The sequence below is a fragment of the Podarcis cretensis genome (assembly GCF_951804945.1).
Source record: "Podarcis cretensis genome assembly, chromosome: 2".
Classification (NCBI taxonomy): domain Eukaryota; kingdom Metazoa; phylum Chordata; class Lepidosauria; order Squamata; family Lacertidae; genus Podarcis; species Podarcis cretensis.
Window position 1 is genome coordinate 3,158,054 of NC_137171.1, and position 17,925 is coordinate 3,175,978.

At 46.3% G+C, this 17,925-nt stretch overlaps 1 long non-coding RNA gene across 1 annotated transcript; it reads left to right on the forward strand.

Annotated features, from left to right (window-relative positions):
• Window positions 1–7,859: 7,859 nt before the first annotated feature.
• On the forward strand, window positions 7,860–10,776 carry LOC307211431. The gene is made up of 3 exons (XR_013836449.1): window positions 7,860–8,197; window positions 8,582–8,705; window positions 10,623–10,776. It is a non-coding gene; the product is annotated as an uncharacterized lncRNA (long non-coding RNA).
• The last annotated feature ends 7,149 nt before the right edge of the window (window positions 10,777–17,925 follow it).

The following is a 17,925-nucleotide window of genomic DNA, read 5'->3' on the forward strand; positions in this document are numbered from 1 at the left end:
AAGAGACATTTTCATTAGAACATACATTCCAGAAAGCAAGACCAATCACTCCATATTTTGTTGAGTAAGTTGATTTATTGATTTGATATACTGTCTTTAGTCCATGAAACACCCAAAAAGGCAGTCATAAGCCCAGCAGAATAAAAAATCCCAGTGTTTTTTTTAAAAAACAACAACAACAATTCTGCGTGGGAACTCAGCTTTGGCTGCAATTTATATACACTTACCTAGAATAAGCCCTATTACATGCAATGGGACTTACTTCTGAGCCGGCATGCATAAGATTGTGTTAGTGCATATAAGAACAGAAGAAGGGGAAACCAAAGGCTCATCTAGTCCACGATTTGGTTCTTACACTGGTCTGCTTTAGCCTTCTACCTAACATAGTTTTGTTTTCTATGTGCAAGGACAGGGTTGGGGGGTGGACATGTCACCAACATTTTGCAGTCATGTTGGTTATTGCCTTCTTACTACCCCCCCCCGCTCCAATTCTGTGTGTGTGTGTGTGTGTGTGTGTGTGTGTGTGTGTGTGTGTGTTGGCTGATTGTCTTGCAGATCTTTAGTCCGTAGAATGTTCATTCAGGCTTGGCTACTGTAATTCACCCAACCTGGAACTACCTTTAAAGACAGTTCAGAAACTTCATTTGGTGCAGAATGTGGCCGCGATGATGGAGGTGAGGTGGGCAGTTCTGTTAATGCCTTTGCTGCACAAGCCACGATGATTTCCAGCCCAGTTTAAAGTGCTGGTTTTAAAAGTTAAAGAATGGATGGCAAACCTGTGACCTTCCAGATTTTGCTGGACTCCAGTTCCCATCAGTCTCAGGTATTGTCAGGGATGGTGGGAGCTGGAGTCCAACAGCATCTTACAACAACAGGATCCCCATCTCTGATTTAAAGCCTTAAATGGTTTGAGCCAAAGCTACGTGCTGCATCACCTGCATCTGTTTCTCATCCTGCTCACACAGGTCCCAGAGAGGAACCTTGTAGGCTAGAAGAGCTGGGGAATGGGATCCTGTTTCCTCTCCACACCAACCAGCAAAAACTAGTCTTTGAGCCAAGCATCGCATTTCAGCAGAGCACATTTTCTCTCTCGAAACAGCCCCTGGCTACCCCCCTCCATGCATTCCAGCCACACCTAGGGGAACAATGCTGAGTTCAGGCAATTTTTTAAAGAAAAAAAATTCTCTAAGACTTATCACCCTTCCTCTAAATAAATTCCAGTGACCTGGAGAGTGTAGAGATAAACTTTATGGGTGACATGAAGAATGGAAACATTCCTCTTAACAAGCTGGGATGGGCCGCCTGTGATTTATGGATCCCCCCTTCAGTTTTCCACCACCCTCCCAACACTTGGCCTAGTGGCCTAGTCCACCATATGGCACAGTGCTGTCAATGGACTAAATGTGACACTCTCTGCCATATACTGGTAGGTCTGGCATCTCCATCACGTCCTTCTGGGCAGCATCTGACAACCACAAATGGTTGACTACAACATACACGGTGACCAGATGGGAAAGAGGCAATGCTGGGTAGAGAGCCTGGATTCACTGGCAAGTAGAGTGTTCACTTAATACGGTACATTTACAGCACTGTGATACCACTTGGAACACTCATGGCTCCCCCGAGAAATTCAAACTACAGCTCCCAGAATTCTTTGGGGGAAGCCGTGAGCCATGACTGTTCAAAGAGGTATCATAGTCCTTTAAATGTATGGTGTGAAATGTGGCCACAGAGTGATCAGAGCTTGAGGTAAAGCAACAAATTGTGTCCTCCCCCGAGGGCCAGTTAAATTATTTTGGCACCTTGGACAAAAAATCCAACATGTGCCCCTCTGTAGCAGTAAAAATACACTAATATGAAATTTAAATAGTAGCCATTTGCTCCCCTTTCAATGAAGCCCAAATCAGGTAGATCAGGAGACACATTAGAGTGGATTGAGAGACTAGAACTGAGACTATCATTCAATCTTCGTTCAGCTGTGAAGCTTCCTGTGCTGACCTTGGGCAAGTCATTATATCTCAGCCTAACCTACTTCACAGGGTTGTTGTTGGGATAAAATGGAAGACAGGCAAACTACCTGCTCCTTGGAGAAAACATGGTAGGGGAAGCAAAGTATACGGTAACTTGCAAACAAGAAAAAGAAAAGGAAACTTGTATTTCACTATGAAAGCTTTGGAATAAGGGTGATGCATCTGCTAGCAATGTATTAGCACCATCTGTGGGTACATAAAGACTCTCTGAACTCCTAAAAAAGCCACATTCAAAACCAGAAGCTGAAACATTCAAATCACACACAAAAGAGAAAGGCTAAAGAGCCCAGAGTCTCCCTTCCCCTCGTCAGCCAGCAGGGCATTCTGGATTGATCACATTCAAGTTTTTTGGTTTTCTAGTTTGGGAAAGACTTTCTAAATATAATTGTTATTATTGTTTTGTTTTATTTGGCAGCCTGCTGCAATCTGAGGCTGAGGCAACAAAGAGACAGGAATGTGCAAACAAAGGAGGATAGATCGGAGAGAGAGATTCTGCCCCACCCATTGCGACAAAGATCAAAGAAAGTTCAGGTTCTACAATCTCTCTGGTTCTGTACACCAGATGGAAAACTAAAAAAAATAAATCAGAGACTCTAGACAGGGTGGCCAATCTTTTCCCCAGTCCTCCTAGGTTGCTCCAGCCACTCTGAGTGGCTTCCAACAAAAATACAGAGAGAAAGAGGGTGGGGGAACACGGACAGCAGCCTACTTTGAGTTAAATAGGGCAGTCAAAGCAGAGAACAGTGCAAATTTGCAGAAGTACAATTGCTTCTAAGCAAATGAGCAAATTGCATCAGGAGAGTACTGAAACTGGAAGATGAGGAGCCCTTTGAACCACCTCCTACAACACCAGGACTCATAGAGTCGGAACCAGGGTCCTGGTGGGTGCCTTCCCCTGGACCAGAGGAACTGTGTGCCTCCCACAATTAGTCCACCTAGGCAGAGAACGCACCAGCCAGGAGGCCCTGGAATGCAGGATAAATGCCCTTTCTTGACAAGTGCACAGAGGGCTGGCTCCCCAGGGCACAGCCTAGGAGAGGTAAACTGAAGGCAGGGACTCAGAAGGGATTGGTTTGCTTCTGACCTTTGGAGCTCTCCGTGGTGCTGCAACCACCAACTCCTTCCTCTGCAAGCTCTTGCTCTGTGCGCTCCTATCAGAAAAGGGCAGCAGCTTGGATGAAGTTATGGCAGATATTGTTCTTTTATTATTTGTTACCATTATTCTATCATATAGATCTATATTTAACTGATGCTGTAAGCCGCCGTGCAGCAAAGACTGGACAGCTTTAAAATACGATGAGACAGATTCATGGAGGAGAAGGATTGTTGGCTAACAGTGGGCCCACATCCACATCCTACATGCAAAGCACATGGCTTCCCGCAAAGAATCATGAGAAATGTAGTTTGTTAAGGGTGCTGGGAATTGAAGCTCTGTGAGGGGTAAACCGCAGTTCCCAGGGTTGTAAGTCATGTGCTTCAAACAGGTGGCGTGGGAGTGACCTCACCAGTTGCTCAGGGAACGTGGAAAGTGCTTTTGCTCTCAGGTGCTGCTTGTGGTCTTCTCAGAGGCATCCTGTTTGGTCCCTGTGGGTTCAGGATGCTGGACTAGATGGGCCTCTGGTTTGATCCAGTGGGAGTCGTTCTTGGGTCTTTAAAGCCAGGGTATTAATGTTTGGGACGCGGGTGGCGCTGTGGGTTAAACCTCAGTGCATAGGGCTTGCTGATCACATGGTCGGTGGTTCGAATCCCCGTGGCAGGGTGAGCTCCCGTCTTTCGGTCCCAGCTCCTGCCCACCTAGCAGTTCGAAAGCATGTCATGTGCAAGTAGATAAATAGGTACCGCTTTATAGCGGGAAGGTAAACGGCGTTTCTGTGTGCTGCGCTGGTGCTGGCTCGCCAGAGCAGCTTCGTCACGCTAGCCACGTGACCCGGAAGTGTCTCCGGACAGCGCTGGCCCCCGGCCTCTTAAGTGAGATGGGTGCACAACCCTAGAGTCGGACACGACTGGCCCGTACGGACAGGGGTACCTTTACCTTTACCTATCAATGTTTTGAGTAAATTGTATAAATAATCTGCTGCTGCCTGTTGGGATGGGGAGGGATGGCAGTGAGCCCAGAGGGAGTGCCAGACTGGCCATGATCCCACTAGCAAAAGCCCAATGGCCCAACCTTGCAACCGCCTCAGCCACTGCAGCAAAACCACCCACGTTGGGAGGGAGGCTTCACCCTGCACCCCCACTGCTATGGCCAGATGCTGCCTCTTGACAGTATTCACTGAGGTGAGATTCTGCCATTCCCATCTAAGGGTTTGTAGAATTTGGGGGCTGGTTGCTGAACTGATAAATCTTTCTCTCTAGAATGCTTCATGACTTCACCCAGGAATGAGAGTGAGAAGTCCCAGCTTCCACTCAGACCATAAATCAGGGAGAACCACAGTCACTGGTTGTGCAAAACTACGAGGAAGGAAATGTAGAGAATTAACCCCAGAGGCATCTGCCAGAGATCTTCTCCGGGGAGGGATGTCTGAGTGAAAGCTATTTCATGCACACCTGAGGGCTAAAACTGATGCAAGTCTGGAGGTCCATGATCAGAGCTCCCTTCCTGGCCTCTAGTTAAAGCAGTGTGTGGGTTGCAGGGGCTCAGTATCAGAGCACTGGGGAAGGGAGCATTTCACCCCAGAACTTGATGAAGGGTGGAATAGAAGGGTGGTGTCCACCTAAGTTAAGAGTAGACTCAATGATATCAGTTGACTTGCTTACAAGGCCACCCTAAATCCATGAAATGAAACAAACAAAACAACCCATGCCCTCACACTGGCTCCCTGATCAAAATTGCCCCTCTGAAGCTGATATTATACGCACAGCAGATTTTAAAAAGTATGGCACCATACAGGTATTTGCCAGGCTAGCAGCAGATTCTGGGAGGGAGGTTTCGATGAACAGGGAAATAATGTGGTTGGTGGGGTTATTTATTTACTCACTTCATTTATATAGCCGTCCCATAATTAAAACACAAGCAAACAGCTCCCTTCCACCAACTGCCTTGACCCAAATAAATGGGGGGGGGGTGTCTGGGGAGAAATTAAGGGAACTGTGCCTTGTTTTTGTCTCTAAGACAAAATGTAACTGTATTGTAAATGTATTGACCTCAAAATGTAAAGCATAAATGTGATGGACCAATACTTGAAGAAGTTTGTACCATACAGGTTCACTCATCCAGCACTCAAGACTGGTGGGCTGCCACTGAATGAGAGGGAGAAACTTTGTGAAGGCTGATGTGTAATGTAGGAAAGAGTTTAACACCAAGACAGATGTGACGATTAACCAGAAAATGGTGAATAACTGGTCATCCCTGCTGAACTCAAATGACAAATTACCAAGTGTAGAGAAAATATTTTTGAATCCTGAAGAGGACAGCCCTGCAGTCATACAGATATATGATATGAAATAGCCTAATGCTTGTTTTGACGTATAAAATAGGTTCAAGGGCATATACACTTTAGTTCTTTTTGAATTTATCTGATGGTGCTGTGTTTCAGGCTTCTGTGCAAACAAAGAACTAAGAGCAGACTTCAGCACTGTTGAGGAATGTGCGTGGTCAGTGATACATTGCCATGTAAGCAGAGCAATTTCACCATATAAACACACTCTGGCAGAAATCTTCAGAAGCAAGCAACTAGGGCAAACGCTCCTCACCACTTGGGACAATGCTGCCATTTTGCTAAGTGATTTACTGCACAATGCTATGCAAGTCTACTCATAAATAAGTCCATTGAGTTCAATGGGATTTACTCCCAGGAAACTGTATATGATTGCATCCCTAATATACAACATGGTAAGTTGCCATTTGGGGAATGATTATGAGTATCATTTGAATACAAACATGGTGGGGGAGGGGTATGCTAGAAGTTTATAAAATTACAGTCATGCCTCAGAAGTCGAACAGAATCTGCTCCAGAAGTCCGTTTGACTTCCAAAATGTTCAGAAACCAAGGCGTGGCTTCCGATTGGTTGCAGGAAGCTCCTGCAGCCAATTGGAAGCTGCAGAAGTGTTCGGGAGCCAAAACATTCAACTTGCAAGGTGTTCGACTTCCAAGGTATGACTGTACAGTATAGAGAGAAGACCATTTTCTGCTTCTCTCATAATAATATAGCCCAATGAAGACCATAGGCAATAGATTCAGGACAGACCAAAAAAAGTACTTCCTCCTGTAACACATGGTTAATTTGGGGAACTCATTACTGCAAGATGGATTGGTGGCAGATTTGAGAGAGAGAGAGAGAGAGAGAGAGAGAGAGAGAGAGAGCTGCATTCCCTCATGGCTAACCTGCTAGAGGCCACATGACAATAGGAAGCAGGGCCAAAGCAAAGTGGCCAGCCCCCCCCCCCATTCATACACAACCACACACAGGCATATAAACATCCATTTATCCACATCCATTCCCATTTATTCATTCACTCACAATACACACACATCCAGACTGACTTCCCAGCTGCAGTATCCAGGAAGATTCTGCCATCTTCCCATGGAGCAATTAGGCTTGGGGAGACGGAAGCTTATCCCACTGAAAACTACAATGACCCATCATGTACCACACACAGAATGCCTCTAAATGCCAGCTGCTGGGGGCAAAAAAACAATACCTGGAGAGGGGCCACGAGGCCCTGATTGTGAGCTTCCCAAGGGCACCTGGCTGGGCTGTTGTTGGAAAAGAGCTGCTGGATAAACGGCAAGGCAATTCTCGTGGCCTTTTAAGAAGAGAACAAATATAACAAAACAATACAGTTCTGGGCACTTTCCATTATTTGTGCTGTCCAGAAACAACAGGTCAAGCCTTATTCTTTACATTGCTTGTGGACGCACCCCAGAATACTATGCATTATTCTGAGCAACTCTTTGACCTCTCCGAAACCTGTAGGGCTATCCAAAAGAAGAACAGCTTAACATGCATTTTTAAACGCTCAAGGGATGAGAAGATCAAGAAACAAATTTGTCCGGTTGCACAAAGGAGCTGACCAGGGAGAGAGAGATTGCAAATATTTGCAGTATAAACAGAAAGGAGTGGAGCTGGCCGTGATGGGTGTGGTGAGGGAAGTGGTGGAGAAGATCTGTGATGAGACTGCAAAATCCAGCAGGGGAGAGCAAAGTAGACCATCTCACAATGAAGAGAGGAATGCGGCAGCAGGATATTATCCTAGCTGCAGAAGGCAGTGCGGGTTACTACTGAGGGCAAAGAGCCTGATACCAGGCAAGGTTCCCATACAGCTGAAGTGAGGAGCCTGTGGCCCTCTAAATCAGAGTTTCCCATGTTTTGGGACTACAATTCCTTGACCACTGGTCCTGCTAGCTAAGGGTGATGGGAGTTGTAGCCCAAAAACAGCTGGAGACCCAAGGTTGGGAAACCCTGCTCTACATCCTCAAACCATTTCAGGCCCAGAAACCGCCTTTAATCCAAATATGGATTTGGGGACCCATTTCTTTTAAAAATCTGAACAAACACCTATTTTAGGACATGGAGAACTTATAGCCTACCATATGTAATGGTAGCACTCAGAAATTGGGAGTGGGGGAGAGAAGCCAAGGTCTTAACCTTGTCGTACTTTAACCCACACTACACCTCAAAAAAGTGTCACGTTGGAACTTGCCAGCAAATCATATATTCTGGTTTTGGGGCTCAACAAATCCTGGGAGTGGCAAGCTCCCAATGGAAAGTCATTGTCCCTTTCCCTTTTTAGGTATGTATTTACAATATTGATCTTGCTTGCCTATTCATCTTCAGAGGCCACTAGCATGGAATGCTCTGCACAGTAGTGTGACACACCTATTGCTATGACTTGTATTGCTCGACCTTTTGGCTTTACTTGGCTTAGAAATGCACACATTTTCCACTCCCCTTCTAATCTCTGTACTCAGGAGATATATATGTATATGTACACTCGCCAGGACCTGCATCAACAAGCAGTATTCTCAGGGAGCTGCTGGTGGAAGCCCCAGTGTCCCAGAAGAACCTGCCGCTGACATCTGCAGCCCCTGCCATTCAAAGTCCCCACACGCCTTGGAGAGAGGCTACCTCAGATGCATTGTGGGAAATTTAAAATGGCTGGGCGGCTTGCAGCAAGCTGGCACAAATCACAGCACTGCCCCTACTGATTCCTCCATCACCACCAGGTAAGGACACCAACATTGGAGAGGGCCAATAATATAAGGGGAACATTGGGAGGGGGTTAACTTAGAACCAGCCCTACTGTCCATTAGGACAACCACTTCATGCATCAGGCAAAGAGGAGTCTGGCCCATGGAAGCTGGCCTGGTATGTTAAACTTACAGGAACATAGGAAGCTGGTCCCCCTAGCTCAGAATTGTCTGCAAGGGCTCTCCTAGGTTTCAGGCGGGGGTCACTCTCCCAGCCCAACCCAGCAACTGAACCTGGAACCTTCTACACACAAAGCAGATTCTCTGCTCCTGAGCCTCGGCCCTTCCCAAACATTTTTGTGATTTTAATCCCCCTGATTTGTTTCCACTCTCTCCCGTATGAACTTCTGAGATCTTCAGGAGACTTTTCGCACTTGTCGTGTGAAGTGCAGGGTGCAAGGACGTGTGCAGAGGCCTCCTCAGTGATGGGACCCAGATTGCTTTGGCTCTACTTTCCTCCTGTAGCAGAGTTTCCAGGCAGAAGGTAAAGACCACTCCTCTGTACTGTGCTTTTTAGTGGTATTGGATGCTGCCCTTAAATTTTTCTCATTTTGTTCTTCTCTAGCGCTGGACAATTTTGTATGTTTTGATGCTGTTGTGATTATTATTCTTGCTCTGTTTTCTTGATTGGTTGGGCTTTATTTTTGTGCGTTACTAGGGGTTGTTACCCCTGCTTGCTCCGTTTGCCAACTCTGACAACCACTCCCCACTCCTCCCCCCCCCCAGCCACCCACTCCGACTGGAGTGCAAGTCCACACACAGGCGCACACAAAATTAAGGCCCCATTCACAAACCCTCGTTTCAGCTCTAGTCCCTTTCTATGGGGCACACCCTCAAGGTGAGTTCTCCCATCTAGTATGTCATAACTGATAAGCTTATCAGCTTCTGCTTCCTGTGTTGGTTCTCATGGTGGAGCACCTTATGCAATATAGAGCCGTGCTGTGCTCAGTCTCTAAAGGGAGAGGCAAAAGGTCTAAAATGTGGAGGCAAGGAAGGGGTAGTTCACTATTGGCCCTCCAAATGATGTTGGACAAAAAAATCCATCGACTCCAGCCAGGGAAGACTGGGGCTGTGCCTCAGCCTAAACTACCTTGCAAGGTTGTTGTGAGGAGAAGATGAGGAGGAGGAGAAGCATGTACACTGAGGTTACCAGATTTTTTCCAATGAATCCGGGGACATTTTTCAACTTCAATGGATTTTGTATGGGAACTGGTTTGTAAATCCGGGGACTGTCCCCGGGGAACAGGGACGTCTGGTAACCTTAATGTACACCACCTTGAACTCCTTAGAGGAAAGGTGGGATTCAAATGCAATAATAAATGAAAATAAGTAAATAAATGTATGAAAACGTCTTTGATGACTTGATGGTGAGGGGAAAGCATTCTGCACACACTCAGGTGTTAACTTTTCTTCCTTATTGCTTCATGTGTCTCAGTTCTTGCATCCCAAAGAAGAAAACCAGTTCTACCCCAGCCAGGTCACCTTGGAGAGGGCTTAGCAAATCCGAGGGGGTTTTGTTTGTTTGCTTGCTTGCTTATTATCATTGTCAAGTGAGCTCAGTGCAGATGACAGCAATAAATACTCAAAAAGAATAAAAAAATTGTGAAACCACAATATCGTCAGTCAGTTGCCTATCACAGGGCAATCTCTGAGTGACTTACAACCCAGTCAAAAAACTTACAAAAAACTTACAACCAATAAAAATGGGAACAATCAGATCAATACATAAAACACCAGCCTCCACATTACAACAATGGTTTTGCTGCCAGTTCCTGTCCTTCTCCTGAGTAGCACATCCTCACCCCAGCCCAAGACATTTTCGCACCCAAACTGAGATATCTAATGCCTGCCCACTTTGTGTTAAGAAGATGAAGATAATGATACGGTTACAAGGAAGCTAATATCTAACGGGACCTCAGGAGTTCCAATGCATATCCTGGGTTGGTTCCCTTTGAATGCGATCACTGGTGACTTATGGCATTTGGGTAATATGTTAATTAAATTTATACTCCACCCTTCCTCCCAAAAGAGCCCAGGGTGTTCTCCACCTCTGGTGTATATAAACCTTATATTAAAAGGTTTATATATACCAGGGGTGGGGAACTTGTCACCCTTCAGACGTTGCTGGACTTCATCTCCCATCATCCCTAACCATTGGCCAAGCTGGCCAAGGCTAATGGGAGCTGGAGTCCACCAAGACCTGAAGGACCACAGATGCCTCACTCCTGATTTACACATATATACAGGCTGAGCATATGATGGGGATCCACAGTATTCACTCCAAAAGATATTGCTCCCCTGGTTGCCTTCCCTGCTAATCTGACATTCAACTGCCCATGGCTCCTAGAGGCCAATGAGCTAATTTGGTTTCATTTTTTCTTCCTTTTCTTTTAATTAAAAGTCCATATTCCACACATACCTCGGGAGTCCCTCGATTATGCAAGAAAAAACCCTACTTTGCCTGGGAGTTTCCCTGTTTGAAGGCTCAGCATAGGGCCTGAAGGTTTGCTGTTTGAGGGAGGACATGGTAAATAAATACTGCTGCAAAAGCTGGAGGTGATGCTTCTGCCTGTCATTTTGAACTGATGGCCCTAATACCTCCTCCACAGAAGAGATCAAAGAGACAGCTAAGGAGGTAACCAACCCCTGGAGCAGGAATGGGCTGGAGTTTGCAATTAGCCCAGAAGTGCCTTGTAAAGCGACCTCTCCGTGCACCCACAATGATCCCTGAAGATGAGACCTGAGTGGCTCACCCCTGCATGCAAGGACCTGGGTGTATTGGCCTGTGACCTTTTGTACTCCAGTGACAATTGGCAGTGTTGTCCCTACAAAAGGTGAACAGAGCACCGTGTGGGTGGGCGGGGGGAGGGGAGAGATGTGGGTGTCTTGGTGTAGGGCCATGTCTCTCCATCTGATGCCTTTGTGATAAACCAGGAATGCGGTGGGCCCCATGGCAGACAAAAGGTGTGGGCTTCCTGCTGAACTGGAGGACCAGCAGGATTGTACGTGCGCACAGCACAGCCTCCTGCTTATCAGCATGTTGCTCCTCAGGGCAGGACAGAGGGTGGGACCACACTGCTTGGAGCGCTTCCTTCCTTCAAACAGCTACATTCCGCAGGTGGGGTGTGGCAGCCCACAGAAGTCAAGAAAAAGATGCGCCAAGTGAGCAAGGCTCCCTCGACAGCAGGGATGGGGAACATCTATGGCCCCGCAGGTGCCGCTGGACCCCAACGCCCATTGCCCCTGACCATTGGCCACGCTCTCTGGGGCTGATAGGAGTTGGAGCCCAACAACTTCTAGAGGGCCACAGATCTCCATCCCTGCTCTAGAGAAAGATACTTGGGACTCACTCTCTCACTGACACCTGACAGCAAAACTGCAAAGGCATTAGTGATACCTCAGGGGAACCTGCAACTCAGAGTCTGTGTGTGGCCCTTAGCTTAATTTCATGTGGCCCTCAAACTTATTTTCAAGGGGGTGGAGGGAGCCAGAGGGAGAGGCCAAAGGCACAGGGGAAAGAAAGGGAGAACCTGGGGGGGAGTCAAAACATATGGAAGGCTAGCAGGCGGAAGAAGCCCCCTGCGAGCAGTCAGATGAGATTTCTTAGAAGAATGATCTGTCCATCCCCCAGCAACATAGGGAGGCAAGAGGGGAGACAGAAAAAAAGTGGGAGAACGCAAGAAAAAGACCCACTATTGGCTCTGGTTCCACCCAATGATGTTATATATCACCATTTTGATACACATGAAGTTTAACACAGGGTTGGCCTACATTATGCAGATCCAACATACACACTGAACATTTAACAGGCTTGGCTTTCCCCAAAGAATCCTGGGAACTGTAGTTTACTCCTTCTCACAGAACTTCAGTTCCCAGCACCCTTAACAAACTACTGTTCCCAGGATTCTTGAGGGAAAGTCATGCGCTTTAAATGTATGGCGGCTGCTGCATGCAGTAGAGCCTGGTGGGCAAGGAGCAACTGTGAGGTGTTGGAGGGCAGAGCTGTGTCTGCCCCATGGCCTGCCCTCTGTCCCTCAAGCTTGCCAGATACCCTCAGGTATGGTGGAAGGAAGATTTTACTGCTGTCCCAGTCAGATTTTATTCATGGATTGGGAGGGGGCAGGGCTTTGTGTTTGGCTTCAGGCCCCTGTAAATACTAGAAACATCCAAAAATGTACCTCTTGCTAGGAGCTTTGAGAGAAGTTGTACCTGCCTGATACTGACTCAGGCCCATGTTCTCTCCAGCCCTGAAGTCTTAGATCTTTTGTCTGAAGATGCCAGAGATTAAGCCAAGGATGTAAAAAGGTGTGCTCTGTCCCTGAGCTGTGGGGCACAGTTCTTGAGAAAAGTTAAGTATTGGCCACAGCATTGCTCAACAGGTCTCCTTTTCACAAAGGTAGATTCAGCTAAACAGGCAAGTTGGTGAAGGTGATGACTGCTCCACATATACTTTGGCAGGACTAGGGATTTTGTTTACATTTTAATGAGCAACCATCTAAATTGCACTTCACGAAGTGAAACAGGTATCTTTTGAAATTCACACTTCTCCAAATTTTACGATGTAGTTCTCAAACCAAATGCTATGTACAAAATGCATACATATGAGGTGGGGAAACATGCCTAAAAACACAAATATATTCATGAAAATAACATACAAAAAAGTATTCTATTAGGGGGAACTGCTAGCAAAAATGTATCTGTTGGACAAAGCTGCGTATGACTACATGGTTATTAGGAGGAATCTGCACTAAAATGCTGATGAAAAATCATGAGGATTTTTGGAGAATTGAATTTAATAATGGGGGGAAATGAGAAAGACAGAGAACTGGAATGGACAGATTGGCCCATTCTCCGTGACAACTGATCCACGTGCCACCACTTGGGGGGGGGAGGGAGCCTTGAGAAGCCAGATACAGGGGTCCTCATTGCCAACATCTGACACAATCAGTTAACTTCCCTGCTGTTAACCAATTTTATGGCTATGGCCTTTATTTAATGACGGTATGGGGTTCCCCAGATTAAAAGATACCAGTAGAGTTATCTATTGTTTGGGGAATCCTCTTCAACTATTCACTACAATGTTATCAGAAGAGGATACATTTCCACTAGGGATCAGGTGTAAGTGGATCCCCATCTCCCATCTCAATCTTTGACTAATGAATTTTCTACATTGTTTAAAACTCTCAGGCCTTATCTGTATGTCAAGTAAATCTCACAATGGTTTACAAGAACATTAACCTTCTCAGAATAAGGACAGGGCTTCGTGTTTCCCCATCTTCAAGGTTTGTGCTCAACCACTTTCTTGCTGACTTCCAGAGGGGGGAGATCAGAGAGGTGAGATAGCATGTGGAACATTTTCCTCACGAAGCAAGACTTGCAAGGTTGCAACTAGTAGTTCTGAGTAGACATGATAAAGGTTTGTAAAATTACTAGTCACCTACACTTAACAAGTTGGCTGATAAAAAATATACAATGGTACCTCGGGTTAAGAACTTAATTCATTCTGGAGGTCCATTCTTAACCTGAAACTGTTTTTAACCAGAGGTACCACTTCGGTCCCAGCGCCTGCCAACCTAGCAGTTCGAAAGCACCTCCGGGTGCAAGTAGATAAATAGGGACCGCTTACCAGCGGGAAGGTAAACGGCGTTTCCGTGTGCGGCTCTGGCTCTGGCTCTGGCCAGAGCAGCGATGTCACGCTGGCCACGTGACCCGGAAGTGTCTCCGGACAGCGCTGGCCCCTGGCCTCTTGAGTGAGATGGGCGCACAACCCCAGAGTCTGTCAAGACTGGCCCGTACGGGCAGGGGTACCTTTACCTTTACTTACCACTTCAGCTAATGGGGCCTCCCACTGCTGCCATGGCAACCGGAGCACAATTTCTGTTCTCTTTTTTTAAGAATAATTTTTTATTAACCGACCAATCACATCAAATCAAACCAAATTACATAAATTCCAAATTACACAGCCGAATTTTAAATTTTTGTTGGGGGTACCCATATTTCAAGTTCCGAAGGGGATCCAATCAACTTCTTACTTCTTACTGCTGTTTTAATGTCCCCAAATCTAACCTTATGATGTTCACAGTACTATCCAGTCCTTTCTTATTATTTTTCCACATCTCTTGTTGTTATTTTCACATATTTTTCCTTTCTCTTTGTGACCTCTGATAGTCTCCGCAAGCTGGTTAGAACAGTTTGTAATCCTGCATGGATATTATTATTTTTTGTCCAGCAGCCATATCCAGACGTTTTCCATATAACATCACTTCCATACATCAAAACAGTCTTAGCGTCATTAATCTTCACCAATCTGCCTCCTTTCTCAAAACCTCTGAGGAGATTCACCAGGAATGCAGTCTGAAAACAGGTCCGTTTCTCCTCCCGGCTATAAATCCTTTGGCAAGATGGCGACTCCGAATTAATTGCTGTGCCATTCCAAAAGCTCTTATTGCTTCTCGATCTCCATAAAGCATACTTTTGGTTAAAGTTTATCTCCACACAGACCTTAATCATCCTGCTTGGGTCAGTTCAACCGACGATTCTAATGAGGAGGGGTTCTTGTAAATCACATAGAAGGAAAGTAAAAAAGGTTCCCCCCCCCATTCAGTCCCGTTGTCAACATACCCAGCCTTTGGTGTATCTTCATCGTAAAATATTCCTGTTTCTCCAGCCCGTTGTCTTCTTTCGCAGAGGTCACTTAAATTAGCAGACTTCACTCCCCTTCTTCACTTGAAATATGTGCATTTGCTTCTTTTGTAATTAATTATTCCAAATTGCTGCAGCTAGTGCGCGATCAGAGAGCCGAGATCCACACGGGGGCATTCTGCCTAGGGCCCTCACCCCCTTCTTTCGAATTAGGGGGTGATTTATGGGCACAGCAGACAAGGGCAGTGTACCCCATTTCCTTGGGGCAACAAGGGAGGCTGCCTACTCCCATAACAGACTCTTAATTACCCCGTGTGGGTTGGAGAAATGGTATTGTCGGCCATCTTCCAATGCGCCCCTAGTGGCCCCCCGCATAATTTCTGTTCTCATCCTGAAGCGTCTGTAACCCAAGGTACCACTGTACCTCTCACATACCTCTCACATACCTCTCACAATGTCCTGCCCACTTATGCCTAGCTGCCCATTTGGCAGACCTTGGGAGAATCTTCCTTCCCAATTTCTCTTCCGATTGCACAACAAAAATGGCCGGCAAGTGTTGAAGCCAAGAGGCAGGATCAACCATCCTCCTATTGGTCACCCATAGTCATCATTGGCCTAACATCTGGGTCAGCTATTAAGACCGACTAATAGTTAAACTTGTCTTGTCCCAGGGATAGAGAACTTGTGGCGCTGATGTTATCAGACTACAGTTCCCATGATCCTGGACCACATGCCGGCTTGGGCTTTGGGGAGCTGGAGTCCAAGGACATCTCGAGAGACTCAGGTTGCCAATGGGTAGTAGTGACCAATGCATAGTAGTAAAGTAGTTCTTTATTGAGGGACTGCAAACCAACATTGCTTCTGGCCTCTCCGTTAATACTGATACCATTCGAAAAAGAGACTTGCGCATATGATGCTGCTTAAACAGAGTCAAGCCACCGAGTCATCTGCTCTCCTCCAAGAGCTTAGGTAAGGGTCTTTCCTTATTTTAATTTTACTTAAATAAATATTCAAAGCTTTAAATAATTTAAATTCCCTTGGCACCTTCAATCCCTCCCTTCCGCTGGTTGCACAGAACCTTCTTTTCTTACAATACCCAAATAATAACATTTTTTTCCTATTTGATAAGGAATCAGCAACAGCGGTCCTTGGGGCAAATCAGGCCCACAGATTCTTTCCATCTCTCCACCCACATCCCAATTGCCAAGAGTAGGATGTGGGGGAGGAATTACATTTATATGAATGGGACCTGACAGCAGGCCATTTTAAAGAAGCATATGATTGGAGTCTTTTCTCAAATACGGTTGCCAACTGACCAGGAAAAAAAATGGACCACCCTGCTCCTGTGCCTTTAAGAACAGCCTGAGCTACAGTAATTGGCAGCTGAAGCTTTTTGCAACATGGAGATACATTCTATTGCCTGCAGGTGAAGCTGTTTGTTAATGCACAGGTGTAGAAGGGACAGTTAAAAATAGTCCATGGCGAAAAGAATTCCTATCCAGAGCATTACGGTAGGTGCACCAACAGGTTGACATGCATTAAGAACTAGAAGCAAAACACACACAAAAAAAACCTAGAGGGCACAGACAATATAATCCTGTGCAATGCTGAGGATATGTAATGGTTCTGGTAGGTAACAAGAGCATTTCATAGCCAAAAGCATGAAAATAGGTTTGTTACACAAGAAAATACTGAACTGGGTACGTAGCAAAAAATTAAGACAATTCACTGGCTTAACAAAGACAGGTATGTTGTCAATGGCCCATTTAAGATCCCTAGTTGTGATGTGTTATGGCTTTGTGCAGTGCCATAAATTCAGGAGCAATTATAAGGCCTCTCTCAATCTGTACATTCAGTCCTCACTGGAATCAATAAACAGTGGGCAGCTGAAGTTTCCAGTCAGAGAAACTCCCCATTCAGGTTCTCATAGGCTGACATGCCACAATGGAAGAGCCAATGAGAAAGTTCCACAAGGCAAAAAGAGTCAGGGAGTTTAAAGGGGGGGGTAGGGAGAAAATGGCAAACTACCATCAAAATGGCACTCAGCTGTCACCTCTTTCTGGGACAGTGCTTGCCCCAGTGGCTGCCCATGTATGAAGATATCTGGCTATGGGCACCTCCAGATTATCAGCATTTTGCAGAAGGGATTCAAGCACATACCGGGAAATTTAATTAGTGCAATTAAAGTGGATTAAAGTGCTCTGCCACACTAGCATGACAAGTGCACTTTCTTGGAAAAAGGGACTCCCAACACAGTCTCCCAACAAACGGACCGGAAGAAATGCTCGACAAAGGCCAGATATAATCTAACCTCCACGTAAACTTTGTACAAGCAAGTGGGGAAGAATGCACAATAAATCTGTCTTCTGGACGGGCCCCTTGACTGCTGGATGGAATCCCCACCTTCAGAGGCAGCACACCTTTGAACATCAGGTGATGGGGACAATGATGGGGCAGCGAGATGCTCTCCTACTGCGCTCACAGGCTTCCCAGAAGCATTTGGCTAGCTGCCAACAACTGTACACATTATTTTTTAAAAAAAACCTACTGGCATCTCCTAATCATAGGCAGTGCTAAGGGATAGTGCTTCTCCACACGCATATCGTTAAACTATGGAACTCCCTCCCACAGGAGGCAGTGAGGGCCACCAACTCAGAGGGCTTTAAAAGAAGACTAGACAAATTCATGGCTCCCAGCCACGATGGTTCTGCTCTGCCCCCACAGCTGGAGGCAGCAATTCTTCTGAGTACCAGTCACTGGAAACCACAGGAGGGGAGAGGGCTCTGGTGCTTGGATCCTGCTTGTAGGTGTCCCACTGGCATCTGGTTGGCCAGGGTGAGAGCAGGATGCTGGCCTGGAGGGGCCACTGGCCTGATCCAGCAGGCTCCTCTCGTGTCTTTGTTCTTAGCTTTGCCAGCCCAGCATTCTCCAGTTGCTTCAGATTACAACTCGCATCAGCCCCAAGTACGCTGCCTGGAGTACCCCCTGCTGCCCCGCCCATCTCCTCCTCTCCCTCTGCCCTGGTAGCCCTACCATGAGCTTAGGCGGCCTTGGGCTCCTTC